Source organism: Podarcis gaigeae, assembly GCF_964106915.1.
Source record: "Podarcis gaigeae genome assembly, chromosome: 5".
Lineage (NCBI taxonomy): Eukaryota > Metazoa > Chordata > Lepidosauria > Squamata > Lacertidae > Podarcis > Podarcis gaigeae.
In genome coordinates, this window is record NC_139681.1 from 2,448,352 (window position 1) to 2,466,775 (window position 18,424).

General features: G+C 43.6%; 2 long non-coding RNA genes across 2 annotated transcripts; one reads left to right on the forward strand and one right to left on the reverse strand.

Annotated features, from left to right (window-relative positions):
* LOC310845286 lies at positions 1-1,337 on the forward strand. The gene is made up of 3 exons (XR_014564615.1): positions 1-350; positions 428-637; positions 913-1,337. It is a non-coding gene; the product is annotated as an uncharacterized lncRNA (long non-coding RNA).
* A 10,089-nt stretch (positions 1,338-11,426) lies between these two features.
* On the reverse strand, positions 11,427-17,489 carry LOC310844671. Its single transcript, XR_014564231.1, has 4 exons — positions 16,078-17,489; positions 15,090-15,820; positions 14,366-14,710; positions 11,427-11,513 (listed from the first exon to the last, which is right to left on the reverse strand). It is a non-coding gene; the product is annotated as an uncharacterized lncRNA (long non-coding RNA).
* Between the last annotated feature and the right edge of the window lie 935 nt (positions 17,490-18,424).

An 18,424-nucleotide genomic window follows, 5' to 3' on the forward strand; every position in this document is an offset into this window, starting at 1 on the left:
GCTGGATTGTTTAAGAAGGCATGTAGTTGATGGTGTGTTAGCCAAGGTGTTTGGGTGTCCCCTAGTTTGTCTTGTATTTCTTGTGTTGGTATGGATTTCTTTTTGTAGAAGTCTTTTAGGCAGTGTAGGCCTTTGGCTTGCCAGGTTTTTATCTGGAGATTTTGCACCATGTGATGGAATAGTGGGTGATAGGCCAGGGGGGTTGTAACTGTGTGGACCTGTTCAGTGTTGTGGGGATTTTCTTTAGTTTGTTTTGGGGAAATGGTCCTACCCCGAACATGCCCAATCTTGTCTGATCTCGGAAGCTAAGGAGGGTCAGGCCTGATTAGTACCTGGATGGGAGTTAGTCTGTTTCTGAGCAAGTGTTGGCCTTCTTAGGTGCCTGCCACAGCCAACAGCTCAGTAGGGGTCTCGCCACTAATGCCAGCCTTCTGACCTTGCTCCTTCTCCTGACAATTGCTGCCTGATCACCTCCTGAGGAAGTGAGTTGTGAGGAAGAGCAAGAAGCGGCAATTTTCTTTCTAGGTTGCGGTGCTGATTGAAAGAAAAATTGTAGCAGCAAGTAGAGGCCTCCATTGAGATGATATTGTACAAAAGAGTGAGCGATCTTTGCGTCCTGGCTGCAAACTTCCAAAAGGTGAGTACTGCGCCGTATGGGTCTTGGATTCAACCACCAAGGCAATTCATATGTTTTCACTGCAGTTTATTGTAATTGGATATCCAGGATGTATTAGCTCTGGTATCACTGCACCTAAATATGGTGTTATAGCACTAATGCTCAGTAACAGTATAAAACTTAGGAAATTGTCTTATTTTCTGAAATTATTATTTTGATAATAGTATATTGCAGCCAGAGTTCCGCTGCAACTGCAATAAGTTTTGTACTGTTTACCAATTTTAGTCTTTTCACAGGATTTTATCTATGGTGAAAAATGCAGCCAAGTGGCAAGAGATGCTGCTACCAGATGCCACAATGGGGAACCTGCAAGCAGGATGTGGCCACAAATGCATTCTCCCCTCCTGCCATTCCCAGGAACTGGTATTCAGACAGCGGAGGCAGAACACAGCCTTTTGCGACATGGATTTGTCTAATCCTCTTTTAAAGCTTCCCAAGTTGGGGGATATCACTGAATTTCATGAAGAAGGACTTTATTTTATCTGTCCTGAATCTTCCAACATTCAGCTTCACTGGATGTCCACCACGAGGTTGAGGGTTCTGGGGAGACGGACTTTTCCCTATCCCCTTTCTCCATGCCATGCACAACTTTTGTAAATTTCTATCCTGTTGCCTCTTACTCACTATTTCTCTAAGCAAAAAGCCTCAGATGTTGTAACCTTGCCTCATAGGGGAGTTGCTCCATCTCCATGATCATTTTGTTTGTCCTTTTCTAAATATTTTCCAGTTCCACAATATCTTTTTTGAGATGAAGTGAGCAGAACTCTATACTCTCTTCCTGATGCAGGGATAGAATGGAGTATTCTGAACAGAAGCACTTCACTCTGCAACCAGTCCTACCAGTCTCCCCCCACTGGGCACCAAGCAGGTGGGGGAGGGGGCGCCACTATGTTGCTCTGAGTTGAGCAGAACAGAAGGTGAGAAGGCTGCTGAATTTGGGCCTCGCACAGGCACCACTGAAATTGCATGCCCTATTGCTAGTAGAAATATTTGGCAATGTATATTCAGTGCAAACTCTAGGATAATTATGAGCTTAACATTATGATGTGCCAACTTCTAATCAAACCAGATATCTGATTTTAAGCATATGAATACCTGTAAGGCATGGCAACTTAATACTGGAACACTAGAATGTATTTTGTACAGTACAAGGTTTTAACCATGATGGTCTCATTCCAGCTATGATGTACTTTATCTGGATATCTACTCATGAAGATTGGCTGCCTGTGAAAGACATCATTACCTGTTTGATGTGGGAAAGGGAGCTGGGTTCATTCCCCTCTACTTTCAGCCAAGAGACCAGCACTGACAGAACCAGATCCAATTATATGATTTGCAAAAATAACACCAGAACCTGGACATGGCCAGAACCAAATATGCAGTGATCATCAAAACATGCAGTTCCTTTATTAGTTAAGTTTAGAGGGAGGAGATAGAAAACAGCAAAGCGAGGAACGGTTGTTCACTTAGCTCCATTCAATCACCCAGTGTCCTTTCTAGCAAACTGTACCCACGGAATTGCAACCCTAGGGGAGAGAGGCACCACATAACTGGTCTTCTGGCCCTTATTTACCCACTGAGAGCCAGTGTGGCATTGTTGCTAGGATGCTGGGGACCAGGACTTGAGAGAACAGGGTTCAAATCCTTGCTCAGCCATCAAGGTCACTGTGTGATCTTGGGCTAGTCATAGTCTCTCAGCCTATCCTACCTTAAAGGGTTGTTGTAATGATACAAATAAAGGAGAACAATTTATCTCACCTTGAGCTCTTTGGAGGAAAGGTAGGATAGAAATGTAAGAGAGAGAGTGCGGCTGCGCTTTGGTGATGTACTTTGAACTGTATAGTTGTTATCACACCACGAAAGGGCTGAGATCAATAAGAAGCAGCTGAGGGTTCAGCTTAAACCAGTTCTAATTGTGTTGCTTTCTAATCTAATTATAATACAGATTCCCAATCAAAACATGGAATCTGCGACCACTCGCCTAACAATCACCTTAGGTGGATCAGGACATAAACAAATGGTTCAAATTACATTGCAGAGCTGCCTAAATTTAGAAGCAGTGAAGTTGGGATTGCTTTTTAACTTCAGCATCAGTTGAGATGGAAAAATAGGATACCATTTTTAAGAATAAAAATATGCTCTACTTCAATAACGGTTCTTGTCAAAGGATACAAAAGTCAGGATGTGTTTACAAGTTTGAGCTGTTAATATTTTACTTGTGGTTACTATACAACACTCATCCTAATACAGACTGGCAATTTAAACATTTGCAAAGTAGGTTGGGTGTACTTAATAATCCTCTCGATACTGACACAGTTTTAACCACATTCAGAAGCAGGAACTCTTTGATGAAAGGATTAATGTTGTTATGTGGGGGATTTTAAAATCACTGGAACACATTTTTCAAACTCATACCAAACCATATGCAAAAGAATGTCTGCTTGGTGTGCATTTTTAACTTTTTGTAGTAAAATTCCAACTAATGTGAGTTGCCTGTTTAGAGGGCTGATGCTGAAGTTTCCCCCTCACCAAGAAAAATAAGATTTGTACTACAGTGGTACCTCGGGTTAAGTACTTAATTCGTTCCAGAGGTCCGTACTTAACCTGAAACTGTTCTTAACCTGAAGCACCACTTTAGCTAATGGGGCCTCCCAGTGCTGCCGCTGCGCCGCTGCTGCATGATTTCTGTTCTCATCCTGAAGCAAAGTTCTTAACCTGAAGCACTATTTCTGGGTTAGCAGAGTCTGTAACCTGAAGCGTATGCAACCTGAAGCGTATGTAACCCGAGGTACCACTGTACACGAATAGAATTTAAGGCAGTTAAATTTTCCCCATTTGCAATTTATGGGGTACTGCTACATGATGAACGAAAGTAGTCAGCATTTGATCATTCAAGGGCAGTGTAGCCTTATAAGGATCTTTTTTCCAGTTAAGTTGTTCTGAAGTTAGTATTTAACACACTGACAATCCTAGCTCTCCTCCTTAAGAAGGCTGTTGAAAAGGAGTAGCATGCATTAGAGGGGTAGGAAAGATGCTACGGACACCTGAAATGTGCCCCTCACAGTCAAATGCAGCAGTTCCAAGTCTACTCACGGGGTTAATACAAAAAGCAAGGTCTGGTAGCGGCTGAAAGTCAAAACACAAGAGCAAGGTTCAGAAACATGCTAAGTTCACCAGGCTCAGCAGGGAGCTGGTGTACAGATATTGGCTCCAGCAACTGAAAACTTTAACCTCCCAGCTTTCGGAGTCCCACCCAGAGCACAGCAGTGTGAGAGGAATGCCCTGATCTGGACCTTGTGCAGAGTACAAATCAATAAGCCCCCCACATCAAGAAAGAATCCCAGGGTTTTACTGCAAACTGTACTTAAACTTGTGACCAAAAAGTGCTGTAAATACAAATCAACACATTGCTCTTCAACAACTAGCAATGAGGTCCAGTTTTGTTTAAGATCTTACTTGCTAATATACAAGAACTACTAGCCTCCCTCTGATCCCAGAGAGAGATTCAGGTGATCAAGCTTCTTCTTCAATGTGCTGGCAGCTTCTGAGAGAGACTGAGACTTCTAGGGCTGAGTCATCAATTAACATAAACACTGAAACAAAGACTCCATCCTCTTTAGGTAGCTTTAGCTGTAAAAGCACCTTTGGGGCACTTGCTGTAATTCTCTGCAAAACATAAAGGTAAAGATAAAGGTACCCCTGACCGTTCGGTCCAGTCGCAGATGACTCTGGGGTTGTGCGCTCATCTCGCTCTATAGGCCGTGGGAGCCGGTGTTTGTCCACAGACATGCCCAGCATCACTAAGCTGCTTCAGAGCAGCGCACGGAAACACCGTAAACCTTCCCGCCAGAGCGGTACCTATTTATCTACTTGCACTTTGAGGTGCTTTCGAACTGCTAGGTGGGCAGGAGCAGGGACCGAGCAACGGGAGCTCTCCCCGTCGCGGGGATTTGAATCGCTGACCTTCCCAGGGTTGTCTGGGTTGTTTTGAACTGCTGACCTTCCTCACTTGTCTCCTTGATCCTTGCCCATCCTGGCTTATAAAAGCTAGCCAGGAAGGACTGGGTGATGGGCTTCGTGGGGTGGTGAATGCTTCTCTCTGTGAGGGAGCCTTCCCAGACCCACTGAAAGAAGCGATTATTAAACCGCTTCTTTAAAAACCATATTTAGATGCTGCCACGATGGCCAACTATCGCCCAGTCTCAAATCTTCCATTCTTGGGCAAGGTGATTGAGCGAGTGGTTGCCGAACAACTCCAGGCATGCCTGGAAGAAGCGGACCATTTGGATCCCTTCCAGTCGGGATTCAGGCCTCATCATGGGACTGAAACTGCCTTGGTCGCACTGGTTGATGATCTCCGGCGGGCTAGGGACAAAGGTGAGAGCTGTTTCCTAGTTCTGCTGGATCTCTCAGCGGCGTTTGATACCATCGCCCATAACATCCTTCTGGACCGTCTTGAGGGGCTGGGAGCTGGGGGCACTGCCATACAGTGGTTCCGCTCCTTCCTCCTGGGCTGTGCTCAGAAAGTGGTGGTGGGGGATGAGTGTTCAGACCCCTGGGCTCTCACTTGTGGGGTGCCTCAGGGTTCTGTCCTCTCCCCCATGCTTTTCAACATTTACATGCAGCCACTGGGAGAGATCATCAGGAGGCTTGGGCTGGGTGTTCATCAGTATGCAGATGATACCCAGCTCTACCTCTCTTTCAAATCAGAACCAGTGAAGGTGGTGAAGGTCCTATGTGAGTGCCTGGAGGCGGTTGGAGGATGGGTGGCGGCTAATGGATTGAGGTTGAATCCTGACAAGACAGAAGTACTGTTCTTGGGGGACAGGAGGCGGGCAGGTGTGGAGGATTCCCTGGTCCTGAATGGGGTAACTGTGCCCCTGAAGGACCAGGTGCAGAACCTGGCAGTCATTTTGGACTCGCAGCTGTCCATGGAGGCACAGGTCAAATCTGTGTCCAGGGCAGCTGTTTACCAGCTCCATTTGGTACGCAGGCTGAGACCCTATCTGCCTGTGGACTGCCTCGCTAGAGTGGTGCATGTTCTGGTTATCTCCCGCTTGGACTACTGCAATGCGCTCTATGTGGGGCTACCTTTGAAGGTGACCCGAAAACTACAACTAATCCAGAATGCGTCAGCTAGACTGGTGACTGGGAGCAGCCACCGAGACCACATAACACCGGTCTTAAAAGACCTACATTGGCTCCCAGTACATTTCCGAGCACAATTCAAAGTATTGGTGCTCACCTTTAAAGCCCTAAATGGCCTCGGTCCTGTATACTTGAAGGAGCGTCTCCACCCCCATCGTTCTACCCGGACACTGAGGTCCAGCACCGAGGGCCTTCTGGCGGTTCCCTCACTGCAAGAAGCCAAGTTACAGGGAACCAGGCAGAGGGCCTTCTCGGTAGTGGCGCCCTCCCTGTGGAACGCCCTCCCACCAGATGTCAAAGAGAACAACAACTACCAGACTTTTAGAAGACATCTGAAGGCAGCCCTGTTTAGGGAAGCTTTTAATGTTTGATGTATTAGAGTATTTTATTTTATTTTTTGGGGGGACCACCCAGAGTGGCTGGGGAAGCCCAGCCAGATGGGCAGGGTACAAATAATAAATTATTATTATTATTATTATTATTATTATTATTATTATTATTATTCCGATCGGAAAGCCCTAGGCTCTGTTGTTTAGACCACAGCAAAACATACATTCTATGAATTCAAACCTCAACTAAGTTTCATATACAATGCACGCAAACATTGCACGCAAACATTACCTTTTGCAAGTAGCAGGTTGTGTAGCCTGCCTGAGGAGTTGGCCTACTCCTCAAGAGTAGTACTTTACTCATGAGTCGCTCCTTACTTGTGAAGAGTCTTTGTCCCTCAGGCAGGCAACAGGATGCTTGGCAGCTGACTAAGCCTGTACCTTTAGGCACCTGTGATCTGCTGGACTCCATGACTTCTCTGATTCTGCACAGGGACCCTTTGTGTTTTGAGAAGGTGATTGGGGCGCCATGATGTCTGAACCCTCACTGCCTGGTTGTCCAGGGACAAGGCCTGCTGCTCCCTAGCATTTGCCTTGGGGAGCTCCAGGTCCTTTTCCAAAGAGGATTCTTCCAGTGTAAAGAATATTAGCTGCTATTTGTTTACATTATATTCCTTAATCCAAAATCTACATCAATAATTAAAGTGCAATAGGATTGTGTAAATAATGAAAGTATGGACTCTAGAGGAAAACGTAGGGACTGTTTTCTTACCATGCCTTTGAAAGCAACTGGAGTAATACTCAATAATATGTAAATGTATTGCTTAAACTTGACATGGTGTCAAGTAAAAGGACTATTGCTCATTGCTACTGAATGCACCTCTGAAGTAAGAATGACAACTATTGCGGTGTTGTTGTTTTTAAAGCAGGTTGTGTGAGAAAGGCCTGATCAGATGGTTCTGATTATTTTTTCCAAGTCACTAGTGAAACTTAAAACCAAGTGCTAAAATTTTAAATTACATGTCTCCTACCTGCTGAGCCATTTCAGCATTAAACCACTTTTATTTCTACAATTCAAAATTTTAAATTATCTTGCTTTGCACTGCAATTTTTAACATCTAAATGAAGGAATAATTGTTGTACTGAAAGCTAAAGACATCGGAGACATGAATGAGGTAATAATGTTAAATGTGAGCAGTTGAACTTGAATATGATTTATTTAATCTCTGGCTATACTTAATATTATTCCTTGAGCTTCGGGTTAGTACATTTTAAAATACCCATATATATGTTTGCACTCACAGGTAAACAACCTGTTCTTTAAGGAGTCACTATACCAACACTTCAATTGACTAAATGTTAAAAATCCCAATGCTGCCAGTTGTATGTTGTGAATAGTATACAAATTTAATAATAATAGAGTTCTTGTATAAACATAAACCTAAGTTATTCTTGTTTAACTGAAGAAATTCCATTACATAAACAACTTTTGCAAAAACCTTTATTCCATGCAGACACTTTATATGCAAATACTATAGTCAGTCAAAAGTAAATTCACTTCCACAGTCTTTTTCAGGTTTCAGATATAATATGTGGATTATATGAATGATAAACCTGAGGCACTTTCATCCGACTAATGTATTGTACACTTTATTCCAACCGGAAGGGTTCTCTGCCTGCTTAAATGTGAGTAAACTGTAGAGTAATGTAACTGAGGTCAGTTCCAAACGGCCACCCACCAGCCTCCCCTCCAGCCACTCAGGGCTTCCAGAGGCAGAGGTCAGCCAGTAGCAAGGTGACCGCAGGGGACACCACGCTTTTTTTGCCTGATGTCCCTTGTGCTATTCTGCACTACTGTTCTTAGAACTACTATTTTATCATATTAAATATGAAAAATAAACTAACAGCTATGTCACCCTCCACTAACATCTTGAGAAAAGCATTGGAAGCAACACTGAAAACCACTCTTCTTATCTTTGCTCCCCTCTGCCCACCAGATTGTCAACATCCTGTCAATATATTAATTCTTCCATTTCTGATTGCCCACCCAGGGAAAAGGGCTGCCTTGCTGTTTTCCTGTTACTGAGTCCCACATCACTCACACCATCCTGGGTAGCTCAGCGCCACAGACTGAAATAAGGCTGCAGTAGAATAATGCAGGGTGGGCTGGGGGGGGGCAAGAACAGCAACTGCTGCAGCTGTCTAGACAAAGTATATGCAAGTCCTGCTATGTTTTAAACTTGTCTTTCTCTGGGTAAAAAAAACACATAGATAAGACAGTTGGATCTGCTTTCCCATGGATAATCTTCTGCCTTGGGGAAGAATGAGCCAAACATCTGCTCTTGCCTCCACAGAAGTTACTATCCTGCAATTCTGTAACAGGAGTACAGTATACAATCAGCAATTTTTAATTAAGAAAGAAGGGAGCATTTGCCACCTAGTGGCTGCAAGTTACATTTGGCAAAATGGTGGATACAAATCTTTCTAGGTTTGTTTTCTTATGTCACACGCAAACAGTTCTAATTTATGACTGCCCCCAAATTTCAGCTGAAGAGAAGTTCTGGAAGTTCCTGCTCAGGTGAGGGAACATTAGGGATTTAAAGAGAAGTAGAATACTTTCCTCTAATAGATATATTTTTGTACATATTTTTGGACTGAAGAACTTCAAAATTGAAAGAAGCCTATGTTTTGTGGAATAGCTTTTTTTTGTTCACATATTGGGTTTGGAAGTGTAAATTAGCTACATTGGCATTAACATGTGAACTAGAGGATTTTTTTTCAAATAGGGAAGCATTCATTAGCACAATGTGTATGTTCCCCTTTCTAAATCAGTGCTGCCCTTTCTTACCACCTCATTTTGTCTCTCCCCACAACTGCCAAATATCTACTCTGACTGGTAGGGGTCTCAGACAGAGATCACATTTCTCCAATGAAAATAGGGACATCCTATTAAATAATAATAATAATAATAACACCCCACCCTTCAGACTAAGTTGCATCAGCCACTCTGGGTGGCTTCCAACATATATAAAAGTACCATATTGAACCTAGGGCTTTGTCTGAGGCCAGCCCTACCATTCGGCAGAGGGAGGCATGCACCTCCAGAAGAAGCAGCTGAGAAGCATTGGCAAGGGGTTGTAAGACAGAGCTTTGTGTGCTTCACAGCCTGCTTTACCTACCCTAAGCTAGCTTGCTGTGAGGTACATTGGAGGATACAGCCCCATCACCAGTGTTGAATAAAATACTGCCAGTGTGATTTTATTTTGTACCTGGTATGAGTGAGGGTGTCATCTTGTCTGCCTCATGCAGCAGCAATATGTCTTTGATTACCCCTGGATTTTATACATGTGAACTATAGCTCTTTGTCAAACTACTCCAGAACCCCTAACCTACTAGAACCACACTTTGCAACGCACATGGTCTGCACCAAATATAAGGACTGCTTTGTTCTATCAGCACAGCGTTCATGTGAGAAAGTCACAGGCAAGGTATTACGGTAATGGCCTTCCCCTCTTGGTTGTCCTAAATATCTTGCTTTCATAAGTATGTAGACTCAAAACAGAAGTTCCAATTAGGTTTCATGGCAAACTGCCATTGACAGACCTACCCTCCTTAAACATATCTAATCCTTTTCTTTATGCCACCTAACATTAAGTATAGTGGGAGAGGACATTTCTGATTATGACACCCAAGCTGTGGAATTTTCTCTCCCAGTGTGATCAAGATGGTAAGCCACTCAGAGGACTTTGGTTATTTAGCAGCAATAAATCCAATATGTAAATAAAATAATGAATAAACTCACAATGCAGTCTTATGTACATCTCCTCAGATGAATCTGTATAGGATTAAAGCCTAAATCCTTTACTGGAATGATATCAACATTTTTTCTTAAGATCATTATATTCATTATCATACATCAGGGGTCGGCAAGGTTTACCGGCCATGGGCCAGATCACTCCCATGGAGATCATCTGTGGGCCGGACTGGCGTAGCGTGATGCCAGAAATCGCGTCTGCACATGTCTGCGGCACCAGAAATCGCTTCTGTGCATGCCCAGACGCTGAAAATCGCACCTGCGCAGAAGCGATTTCCGGTGCCATTCAGCGAGTCCCCACACCGTGCCTGTTTAGCGCCGCATGCGGGGGACTCGCCGAGAGGGTGGCTGGGTTCATGGGCGGCTCATGGGCCAGTAAAATGGTCTTCGTGGGCCGCACCCGGCCCATGGGCCACAGGTTGCTGACCACTGTCATACAGCATTCTGCATGCAGCCTCCTACTTACATTTCATTCTGAGTGAACACAGTACAAAATATCCTAATGCTTTCTTTGCCCAATACCAAATGCAATAGTTATTTTTTATTCAATCACAATAACACTAGTGGAGAGAAATTCAGTGCTTTTATTAAGTAGCAGGCTTAAACACAGACTAAAAAGCCATGGAAGCAGTTTTCAAACAGTATAACATAGCATAAGCAATATAAAATAATCCCCACTTCAGTTATCAGAGACAACAATGGAGAGACTCCTACTAGCCAGAATAAAGCACCTGGCCTATGTTGAAGCCTCACACCTGTTCCAGAAACCATTCCTGGGGTGGTGTGAGGGATGTTACATCATTGGCCAGGGGAGGTAAGCTAATAGACCAGGACCAGCATAGGTATTTACCGGTAATCCTACAGATTTACTACTGTGGGCAGCCACTCAACCTTCAGCTGCAGGCACTTATCCCTGAAGCAGAAACAGAAAATCAAGACAATAATGCAAACCCAAAATGCATAAGAGTCAAGGGTTTAACCCTTTAGGATGTGCAAGGAGGAAGTAAGGAGGAAGTATCGTACATACCAATACTCCTCTCTCCCCAAAACACAAAATCCTTCCACAATAGGCTTCCCCTACAACCCCAGTTAAAATTCTTGTGTGTATGTGTGTTAGAGATGCACCTTGGTTCCATTCTTCTTTCTTTCCATTAGAAAATGTCATTTCTGAGCTTTTTGTCCCAGAGTGTTATCCGGTTCCAGCATTTGAGATTTCATGCTGTTTAATTCATTCACAAAAGGCTCTTTGCCTGCAAAGTTAAGAGCATAGAATCATAGAATCCTAGAGTTGGAAGAGACCACAAGGGCCATCGAGTCCAACCCCCTGCCAAGCAGGAAACACCATCAGAGCACTCCTGACATATGGTTGTCAAGCCTCTGCTTAAAGACCTCCAAAGAAGGAGACTCCACCACACTCCTTGGCAGCAAATTCCACTGTCAAACAGCTCTTACTGCAGACCAAGAAGCTTGCAGCTGATATCAAAGCTGCTGCAAATGGGACTCCAGAAAGGACTGACATGAAAATGAGCAGCTCTGCAGCCGAAATCTTAAAGGGAAAGGAGAATAAAGTTAAGACAGAAACATTTACAACAGCCAAGAGGGAAAGATGCATGAAGAGATTTTTTTCTATAAAGATTGCCAGAAAAAGAATGAAGAAATTGGGAGGGGGGAGCAGGGGGAAAAGAGCAGCTTCTTAAAAAACAGAACAATAACAAACAGCATTTATGTTACCAAGCCCTTTGTTTTAAATTTTTCACATGTTACCAGGAGAGGTTTTCTTGACTATCTGAGCAGTGACCATTGGAAGCTAACAATGACTTATTCTCAGATTCCATCATAAATAATGATAACTCTATAATCCTCTCTGCAGTCACTCTGTCCCTGGGGCATATCCCACAAGCTTAACAGACGCTTGACTTTAAGGTTTAATGGTCTGCTACTCAAACTTCAAAAGTAGTTACCATGGCAAAGTAGCAGCACCACAGGTCCCCTCGGAGTCCACCTCACCCAGAATGCCTCTCCTGAGGAAGGACCCTTCATCTGAGCATGCCATTCTGGCCTTGGCACTCCTGGAGAGTCCCACAGGAGCTCCCTTTGCTGCAGCAACAAAGCAGCAGTTGTGGTCCTCGTGTGGTAAATGGTGGTGGTTGGCAAAGAGACTCCTCTATCCTTCCTGTTGCACCTCTGAGGCAAAGGGCCTAGTGGGGCTACTGAGTGGCCGACTCTGCTTCTCACTTCCTACCGCTTCTCCAGCCAATGCCCTCTTCCTGTTTCTTTTCTGCCCCTGTTGTGATTGTCATATTTAACAAGTCTAGGACTGGAGGAGGAGAGGGAAGCAAGCCTGAGGCTTGTTCACATACCAGTAAATCATGGTTGAACGTGTTTATTGTGTCACATGAGTACTCCTCATCTATAAGAGGAGAACCAACGTATCAGTTCTCATTATATGGCTTTCCGCAGAAAGTGACTCTCTTCTGGTAAGTGGCCCTATTTTTGAAGGTCTGGAATACAGGCCAATATCTCATGGCCAAAGGCATGGTTGGTGGGGATTTAAAGCCAGGGTGTTGCCCTCACCATGTGTATGCAGCTACCTTCACTCATCTCTGCAGATACGTCATAAAAAAGTACAGAGAGCTTTGATTGTGGATGGGCATGCTTTGGCTTGCGTTTATGAATGTGGGTTTCTAGGGTTTGTTTATATGACTTAACTATTGTGTCTTTGGTGCTATGTTGACAGGCTTAATTGCTTTTTGCTGAAAGGTGCTTATATTTTTTAAATCAAGCTAAGTAAGATATTATTACATAAAAAAAGAAACTATTTGATTTTCTAAGTGGGCATTCACTTTCAGGGTTGGATATACTGCATAGCTGGCGTATTTAAAAGTTGCACTGTATAGACATACCTGCATGTGTAGACACACTGTATGTATGGGAAAAGGTGGGGTACAAACATTTTAAGTAAATAAGTAATAAAATGACCACACACTGGCACTTCAGTGCATGGGGAGGCTGAAGTCCAAATCCAGAGTTGGTGACAACTGGTGCCTTAAAAATTGACCCTTGTGATGTTTCTCCATTTGCTGAAAAGCTCCCCAAAACCCTTTTAAGGCCTAGGATTTGGTGCCGGGTCTCAGCAATAGAAGATAAAAAGCACCAAGAAGTGACTGTGAGCATATGCAAAATGCCCTTTTCTTAATACTGTAATTACCACCAGCAACATTTTGATAAGGACTCCCTACTCAGAGCCCATGGGTTAACATTTCCTGACTTTTAAGAACAAATATAAATGGAGCGGGGGGGGGGGGGTGCTGTTAGAAAAAGCAGGGAAATTCTTTTTTAAAAAACCTCCTTCCACCAATGTCATTTTCCTGATCAAAATTGTCCTCAATGCTGTTTGCCCCTCAGGGAGAAAATACCTGTAAGTTTTAGCTTAACAAGCAACTGATGTCTGTTAAAGCAAGGATAGTATACCTTTCAGTTTTAAAGTACATAAATTACCCTGCTGGAAACCCGCTTCCTGTTCACAATATCCTCTCTGCAATATTTCACATTGGTACTTTTTCAACAGTAATTTGAACAGATGGCTCACGGCATGAGCAGAAGGGGGGAAAGTCTGGCACCAGGGACACAAAGTCAGCCCACATTAGGCCAGGTCAGCTTGAAAAGTTGACCACAGTGGAAAACTGTGGAGCAGTCCAATATCAATTCCAAACAAATTGTATCTTTGAGGTGGTAAGCAGAGCTTTGCAACCAACATTTAATGCTGTTTCTTTGCAAAGGTGAGAACATTATGAGAACTAAATAATCACCAAATTTACAGGTTGGGGAATCCTGGTAATTGACTTGTTACATATTCCCAGATCAGCCAACTTTGGGAGAGAGATGCATGATTTAAAGCTTATTCCTCTTTCTGTCACTTTTAAAAGTGATTTCTCAAGGTTGCCTTTGAGAGCCTTTCCACATATGCTGCATTTTTCAGGGTATACCATGCAAAATGGTAAAGTGTGAATGAAACGAGCATGCACATAATCCAGGTAACTTAACCAGAAAGCTGTAGCTGGCTGCAGCTACCATTCTTTTAGCGCAGCCAACTCTGCCACCTTTAGTGGTGCCTAAAATCCTGAAGCTGCTGCATCATCTTCTCTCAGAGTAGTGCCACCTGTTCCTGCTTCTTGTTTATTCCTAATGCCTTCTTGTTGGAGAGAGAAGCTTGGAAGAGAGATTCCTACTGTCCAGTAGCGGAGCTAAGCACAATGGTGATTGTTCTAAGCACATTAAAACTTGGTTAGATTTGCATCTGCCCTCATCCACCTTTAAAGAAATGTTCCCCACAAAAATACTTAGACTAGAATAAATCACAGACACTTAGCTTTGCAAATAAGTGAATGTTTTACTCACAGAGATTCCAGATTTTACTGCAAACAGATCTCCAACTGCAGGCAGTAAAACAAGGGGGGGGGGATTCTAAACAACTTTAAAAGAAAGGAACTTGGTTTCCTTACAAAAAGGATTGTGCAAAGATGCAGGCTATAAAAATCTCCCTTTTGGAGTAATTCAGTTCACCTACAGCATTTTCTGAGTTGGGAGCCAAGTCGCATGGTTCCTTCTTTGCTTGCTCCAGGAAGCATGGGCTGCTGTGAGCCTGCCAAACTACACACACTCTGGTAACTTGAACTCAAGGCTCAGGTTAACCCTTTCATGCACGCAAATGTAAGTCAGTAACTGTATATTACAATTATTGCCCTTCTATGATGAGCATGTAGGGACGCAGGTGGCGCTGTGGGTTAAAGCCTCAGCGCCTAGGACTTGCCGATCGAAAGGTCGGCGGTTCGAATCCCTGCGGCGGGGTGCGCTCCTGCTGCTCGGTCCCAGCGCCTGCCAACCTAGCAGTTCGAAAGCACCTCCAGGTGCAAGTAGATAAATAGGGACCGCTTACCAGCGGGAAGGTAAACGGCGTTTCCGTGTGCGGCTCTGGCTCGCCAGAACAGCGATGTCACTCTGGCCACGTGACCCGGAAGTGTCTCCGGACAGCGCTGGCCCCTGGCCTCTTAAGTGAGATGGGCGCACAACCCCAGAGTCTGTCAAGACTGGCCCGTACGGGCAGGGGTACCTTTACCTTTACCTTTTATGATGAGCATACACTTCTGGCATAGATTTTATTAGGGAAACTGCTTACTCCCAATTATGGTGCCATTTATGCATCACCAAAAGAAGACAATGAATAGCATAAAGTTGTATATGCTGTTTGATATGTATAGATACAAATTTGGAAACAATTCCTATAATTTAGAAAGAAATACATCTTACCATATCAGAGAAGACAGTGACTAGGTGACCTGTGTGCCTGGCCCTGTTCCATCTGCTGAGCAGGTGCAGCAAACTGTGTGGATGGACAATTCCAGGGGCCTCCTGTTATCCCTTCTTATGGTTCTTTAAACTGGACTTGGGCTGGGCAACCATTCAGATAAAGGATACCTTCAAACAGAGGACTGCCTCTGTAAAGTAGGTCACTTGGCTAATGTACTCCCAATAGCTTCATTAGAAATCCATTAAAATCCATTGTCGGTATAATTATTATGCATGCTGATCCTATATTTCTTCATATGTAACTTCATATGTGAATTGGTGAAAATATTTTCCATTAAATGAGGGGAGAGGAGTTTCGCTTTGTTCCCTCCAGTGCAACAATCTTCCACCCTCCAGATCTTGTTGGACTCCTATTAGCCCAAGCCAGGGATTTGTGGAGAGCCCATAGGCTCCCTACCTCTACTCCAGTAGCAATTATTTAGGAATAAAACAAGGAGATAAACTATTGTAGCCATTGGGTGGGTGCTGAAGTACTCTGCACTAGAACTGCTTTTTCAAGGTTTATGAAGAAGAGTTTGGATTTGATATCCCGCCTTTCACTCCCTTTAAGGACTCTCAAAGCGGCTAACATTCTCCTTTCCCTTCCTCCCCCACAACAAACACTCTGTGAGGTGAGGGGGGCTGAGAGACTTCAGAGAAGTGTGACTGGCCCAAGGTCACCCAGCAGCTGCAGGTGGAGGAGCGGAGACGCGAACCCAGTTCACCAGATTACGAGTCCACTGCTCTTAACCACTACACCACACTGGCTCTCACACTGGTTATAAACTTTATCTGTAGAGCAAAAAATGAAAACGCAGCATTGAAAACTCTCTCTTTCCCTTTCCCTTTTTGCTTGATTAGAGATTTATCCTTGTGTGTCTGATTATCAGATAGAGCTGGCAAAAACAGCTAAAGCCTACTAGTGATTGAAGCCTAGAAAGAAAGGGAAATGCTAAACCACTATATTATATTCAGCTTCCACCACATCAACGTCATTTGGCCTGTTGGGTTTTTTCTTTAAACATCATATTTCATAATGCACTGCCAGGCTTAAAAACTATCGTAAATCTATAGAACACAGTAAGAATAACAGAGACAGCACTATGTGATGAAAGGGGGCTGTAATTCCACCCAGTGAGGTCATTTAGCCTCATAAATCAAAAAAGGAAACTTTCAGTTGGGAGAAGGAAGAGGCAGAAGGGCTGAGAGTGACTGAGGCTCAAAGTACACATGGCCACAGCAGACCTACTTGTCAAGTCAGGGTGATCTGAAGACCCAGCAGGACGCTTGGTTGAGGGGAACTGAACTTTCTCATGGCTTATAGCATTGTAATCAGTTGCTAGAGCTCCCACGGACCCCATTTCAATGGGGCTCCAGAACAAGAACATAGCTCAATTGGGGGTGGGGGGCTGCAGGGAGGTAAATTGCAGCAGGAGGGGTTGATTCAGTGCCCCCTTCACTCTTAAAATAAAACCTCATCTGTCTGATACATGATTGGAGCATACTTAGGTTTAAGCAAATGAGCTGGGGACTGTGGCTTTAGAACCTCAAAACACGGTGTGGTTCAATGACAAAAGTTCCTCACTGACCTAGTAATCCCCAAACAGCTTATCAGCAGCAGCAGCAACAACAACAACAACAACAACATTTATACCCCATCCATCTGGCTGGGTTTCCCTAGCCACTCTAGGCTGCTTCCAGCAAATATAAAAACATTTCACTTGAATGAATACAGTTGTAGCTTGGAAGCTGAATGCCTTGCAACTCGAACATTTTGGCTCCCAAACGCCACAAACCCGGAAGTGAGTGTTCTGGTTTGTGAACGTTCATAGGAACCCGAATGCCCATGCGGCTTCTGCGGCTTCCTGCAGCCAATCAGAAGCCGTAACTTGGTTTCTGAATGTTTTGGAAGTCAAACGGACTTCCGGAATGGATTCGGTTCAACTTCCGAGGGTTAAAAAGAGACAGCATAAAGTAATTATGGGATGCTAGCTGAACCAAGTATAATTTCAAGGTTGGAATGGTACTAAATGGTACAAAATGTTTAGTGAAAAAAGGTGTGAGGTAGTGAAAAGAGTATGACTTGTTGGTCATTTCCATTCATATGGGCATCTCAAAGCATTTAATGTAGAAAATACAACTCAACGCATTTCACACAATCAAGTCTTACAATATTAATTCAGTTACAGATAGGTAGCCGTGTTGGTCTGCCATAGTCAAAACAAAAAAATTCCTTCCAGTAGCACTTTAAAGACCAACTAAGTTAGTTCTTGGTATGAGCTTTCGTGTGGTATCTGAAGAAGTGTGCATGCACACGAAAGCTCATACCAAGAACTGACTTAGTTGGTCTTTAAGGTGCTACTGGAAGGAATTTTTTTTGTTTTGAATATTAATTCATGCATAGGTACATTTTAATGAGACAAGCATAAACCCCTCCAACTTGGTGTCAGTTACTGGAGCACGGATTTGCAGTTTCCACTAACTAATACTGCAGGGTATTAGTTAAATCAAACACCAAAACTGGTTTTTGGAACTCTCACCTAGTCACAAGGAAGTACCTTTGGAAAAGTCTGCCTGCCTGCCTGCCTTAACTAGCTACTGGTGCAGCATTTTTTCTTGCTCTTAGCTGGTATATTTTAATTTTGAAATGTTAAAGTGATATGGCATTAATTTCTGCAAATTTATTTGAAAGCTTTTAGGGTGATAAATCTAAAACAAATGCAGAGGTAACAACTCTCCAATCATTCAAATTACTCGCAAAGCTCCATTAAAAGGATTATAGGGAGATGTTCTTAAGGGACTGGCGTAAGCCATGGAGGACAGAGCTATCAGTAATGTTCTGCCTCTGCTCTTGGAGCAGGCTTCCTTCCAGGCTGGGAATCCCAAGCTTGTCGGCTTCCCACAGGCATCTCATTGGTTACTGTGAAAACAGAAAGCTGGACTAGATGGAACTTTGGCCTGATCCCGCAGGGGTCTTGCAATGTTTGCACAGGATTTTGAAAAACAACAACACTAAATCAGCCAGTAGGTGTCTCTGCATGCATATCAAGTGGATGGTTTTGTAACTGCTCTGCTTCTGTAATAAATGTGCTTCTGTAGTAGCAGTGAATC